The 5000-nt window shown below is 37.2% G+C and overlaps 1 protein-coding gene across 8 annotated transcripts in view; it reads right to left on the bottom strand.

Annotated features, from left to right (window-relative positions):
* LOC106869622 (solute carrier family 60 member 1) overlaps positions 1–5000 on the bottom strand; it is a 78366-nt gene that overhangs the window by 32969 nt on the left and 40397 nt on the right. The window lies entirely within an intron of this gene.

The following is a 5000-nucleotide window of genomic DNA, read 5'->3' as shown; positions in this document are numbered from 1 at the left end:
GACCTCCTTTGAGTCTTTTTATTATCACTGCGACACACATAGTCCTCAGTTGGTAACATTGATTTCAAGGCCTTCCCAGATGAGAGACTGGTTGTTCTAAGACATTTATCGATTGTAAATTTTGTCTGCAATTTGGAAATTATATTCTATGCATAACAGCCATAACTCCCATGAAAATTCATATATTTTTGATGTTGATGAAATTTTAACCCGAACATAACAGATGAGCACTGTCTGTAGCTGGTCTTCTCTTGGAAGAGCCCCGCTTCTCACATGGACAACTGTATGTTGGCTGCTCAAGAGTGGGCAGCAAAAAAAAAACTTATTTGCATATGCTCCACAAGGGAAAACAAGGAACATAGTTTACAACGAGGTGTTATAATCACAACAGCAAGAAAGTATGTACATGATCACCTTCTTTTACGAAACTTCATTGACTTTCATATATTTATATTGATATACATATATATACGTGTGTTTGGGTGCGTGTGTGTGTGTATATATATATATCTATATATAAAGATGAGAATGTGTCTGTCTGTCTGTGTGAATCCCTAAAACTCGAGAACTACACAACTCTCTTTTACAAACCCAGTGAAAATACATATATTTCATATGTCAAAGAAATTCAAGCAATACATATAACACCAAAGTTAAAAACATTTCCAACAATTCCACAATCCCCAACCTCCAGAGCTATTGAAGAAACTGTTATCATCAACTGACCAAGATTCCTAACATTTGCAAAACAAAATTAGACAATACGACGCTGTACTACAGATGACATCATTTGGAACCACAAGAGATTTAATTGAGGCAGCATTCATCCAAACTTTCAAGATCCAACCTCAGATTTATCATCGCATTGTCTCTCTACTACCTCTGTCAAATGAATCACCAAAATTGGCCTTTCATTATTTATAATCTGTACCTGTTTGTTTGGTTATGAAATAAAATACACAAAACGTGTTTCTGAATTACGTGTATTTACTTTATATACATATGAGTTGAAAACTTTCTTCTCGCATTCCACTTAATATCTATGTTCCATGCTGGCATGGATTGTAGAGTTATTAATGTAGAAATATGGTATCGTAGCTACTAACAGTTGAGGGTTACGTAGTCTAGACGGCGTTTTTAGATTTCATTATTCTCTTTAACCCGGGCAACGCCGGGTATTTCTGCTAGTATGAAGAGCGTAGCTCGAAACGTCAAAGACTTTCCGTATTCCCGAGCGTCATACTAATATATACTTTTGTTATTTACACCACCTGTCCTCGTCTGTTGTTATTTTTTGTATATTCTCCCATATATATATATATATATATATATATATATATATATATATGTATATATGTATATATATATATATATATATATATATATATATATATATATATATATATATATATATATATATATATACATATATATATATCTATACATATACATATTTGTATGTATATTCTTTAAGTTCATTTACAGGAACTGCTTTGAATATACATATAAAAGCCCCTATTTAGCTATGTTGGCTACAGCCTAATGATACAAACTGGCAATACCTGCTTTTGGGGGTTGCACTAAGGTGTGTCAATATAATGTAGGGTAAATATAGTAATAATTAATCATGGATAGAATTTATAAATATTTTAATGAATTGTTTCCACATATCATATGTTTCTTACGATCGTACGTTTATTTCTTTGGGTGAAGAAATGAATGCGTGAACATAGTCCACCCAATGTCCATGGATACTACACACATCATGTATTACTATTTAGTATCAGTTTTCACAACTTGTTGGAAGTGAGTCGCTTCCGGTTTTTATCTGGGATCGTGGTTGTTTTGTTTTCAGAAAAAGGGGTGAGGTCCCTTTTTGTGTCCGTCTATCATCATCATCATCATCATCATCGTTTAACGTCCGCTTTCCATGCTAGCATGGGTTGGACGATTTGACTGAGGACTGGTGAAACCGGATGGCAACACCAGGCTCCAGTCTGATTTGGCAGAGTTTCTACAGCTGGATGCCCTTCCTAACGCCAACCACTCAGAGAGTGTAGTGGGTGCTTTTACGTGTCACCCGCACGAAAACGGCCACGCTCGAAATGGTGTCTTTTATGTGCCACCCGCACAAGCCAGTCCAGGGGCACTGGCAACGATCTCGCTCGAAAATCCTACAGGAGCCAGTCAGGCGGTACTGGCAACGGCCACGCTCAAAATGGTGCATCTCATGTGCCACCCGCACAAGAACCAGTCCAGGGGCACTGGCAACGATCTTACTTGGCTTGCCGGGTCTTCTCACGCACAGCCCATTTCCAAAGGTCTCGGTCCGTAGTCATCGCCTCGGTGAGGCCCAATGTACGAAGGTCTTGCCTCACCACCTCAGCCCAGGTCTTCCTGGGCCTACCTCTTCCACGGGTTCCCTCAACTGTTAGGGTGTGGCACTTTTTCACGCAGCTATCCTCCTCCATTCTCACCACATGTCCATACCAGCGCAATCGTCTCTCTTGCACGCCACAACTGATGCTTCTAATGTTCAGCTTTTCTCTCAAGATACTTACACTCTGACGGGTATTCACATTGACATTACACATCCAACGGAGCATACTGGCTTCATTCCTTGCGAGCTTACGTATGTCCTCAGCAGTTACAGCCCATGTTTCACTGCCATGTAGCATGGTTGTTCGTACGCATGCGTCATACAGTCTGCCTTTTACTCTGAGTGAGAGTCCCTTTGTCGCCAGCAGGGGTAAGAGCTCTCTAAACTTTGCCCAGGCTATTCTTATTCTAGCAGCTACACTTTCAGCGCACCCACCCCCACTACTAACTTGGTCGCCCAGATAGCGGAAGCTATCGACTACCTCTAGTTTTTCACCCTGGAATGAGATAGAAGTTGTTTCCTGTTTGTTTGCAGTCTTTATTGCACCTGAACATCTGCCACAAACAAAAACTAACTTGCTAGTTAACCTGCCTTTGATGTTGCTGCACCTCTTATGTGTCCATAGCTTGCACCGGGTACATCTTATAGAGTTACTACCTACTCCTTTTCTACATACTGAGCAGGGCCATCTACCTGAAGGGGTTTGTGTTTTATCTACCTTCCTACTTATTAGGATTTTGGTTTTAGCTAGGTTGACTCTAAGGCCCTTCAATTCTAGACCTTGCTTCCACACCTGAAACTTCTCCTCTACAGAAAACTCGCTGTCGTCTCTGAATGTTCTTTGGTTATTTCATGTTACTGCGAACGTGGCTTTGTACCAGTGTGACCAATTTTCTGCTGCTTCTAGAATGATGCGCCGCCAAAGTTTTTGTAAGATAATATAAATATATCTAGTTGTTTTCTTTACATTAAACTAAGACATGTAATGATGTGTAGATAATTGTATATCCATGGGTGATAGTGTTTCAGTATATCCGACATTTTTTTTTCCTCATTCCGTACTTTTCGCCCACGTGTGTCAGTCATAATAAACATGTTGAATGCATTTTGTAATCACACTTTGTTACAAGAAAGTTGGGATCTTTTTTAAAACGGGGGCCACATTTTTCATTAATGTTTTTGGTACCGAAAGACTTTCAAACTTCGTATACTTATCTATTTTGTGTTATAGAACAGAAAAATATTTTTGTATTCGAATTTATTTCATGTAAAAAATTGTGTTATTTCGATAATTTCAACCAATCACTGACGTCTATTCAGCCGATATACATTAAGTGCCGACTACATAAACAAACGATTCTTCGTTTTATTTGCTTTTTTCATTTTAAATTTGCTTTAACCCTAATCCTAACCCTAACCCTAACCCTAGGGTTAGGGTTAGGGTTAGAGTTAGGGTTAATTGTTTCAGAATCGTTTGTTTATGTAGTCGGCACTTAATGTATATCGGCTGAATGGACGTCAGTGATTGGTTGAAATTACAGAAATACGACAACTTTAACATGGAATAATTTATGGATTTCTTTTTTTTTTAAGAAGACTAAGAGAAAAAGATGTTTTATATGACACATTCTACCAGTGTTCCAAGTTTCAAAGTGTTTCGTTAATGAAAAATGTGGCCCCCGTTTTAAAAAAGATCCGAAAGTTGTATATTAAGAAGTAAAATATCAGTAAAACTCTGTTCAAATAATTTTTGTATTTAAGTTTGTATTATTTTGTATTTTTCTTATTTTGTAGCCTACCGTACACTTGCCATACATTTGTATATACACGTGGTACACCTGCACGATGTTACGTACGAGTAGAAAATAAATGGCTCCAAAAAATTTAAACCATTGTTCGTCTTTGTTATCAGTGGTGATTGAGACCCCACTTGCCTAGATTTCTACACGAAATAGCAACAGAGAGAGAGAGAGAGAGAATGGATTGTTTGGTAATGATTCTCAAGGATGAATTCACCCCACCCCCACTTTTTCTGTTGTTTTACTCCTAATTGGTTGCCCTGAACTTTCATCATCTTAACCCATTAAAATTGAGATTATTTTTTCAAATGTAATGCTTATTTATTCTCATTGTTTTTAATTAATCATGTATTATAGCTTTGAGATTTCAATGATGTGGTTGTATATTTTTAGAATGACATTGTGTCCACTTTAAATGCTAAATAATGTTTGCCATAAGCCTGACAAAGCATTTTGAAAGTTTTGGTCTCAAATTTGCTGAGCTTTATGTAAACTTTGATGGGGGTACATTGTTAATATTTGTCAGTTAGTGTGAAATTAAAGACGTTTTGACATTGTTATATGTTCATATCTACATCTTCACTAGTAGTACTATTTTGTTAAGCGCATCTACTAAGCAGTATGAACTGTGTTTAAGGCAGATACGCACAGCGTGTATCACTCCGCTATAGACACTGTTTGTAAACATGTCAAATAAAGTAAACACCTAGAAACATAACATGCCTTCAGTGAGTTGTTTATTATCCCACAAAGAACAAAAGAATACATAACAGACATGTTATAAAAATCATATTTTGTGCACTGAATATTTTTTTAATCAT

Source organism: Octopus bimaculoides, chromosome 3 (genome assembly GCF_046866305.1).
Source record: "Octopus bimaculoides isolate indiv1 chromosome 3, ASM4686630v1, whole genome shotgun sequence".
NCBI classification, from domain to species: domain Eukaryota; kingdom Metazoa; phylum Mollusca; class Cephalopoda; order Octopoda; family Octopodidae; genus Octopus; species Octopus bimaculoides.
This window is presented reverse-complemented; position numbering and strand designations above follow the sequence as displayed.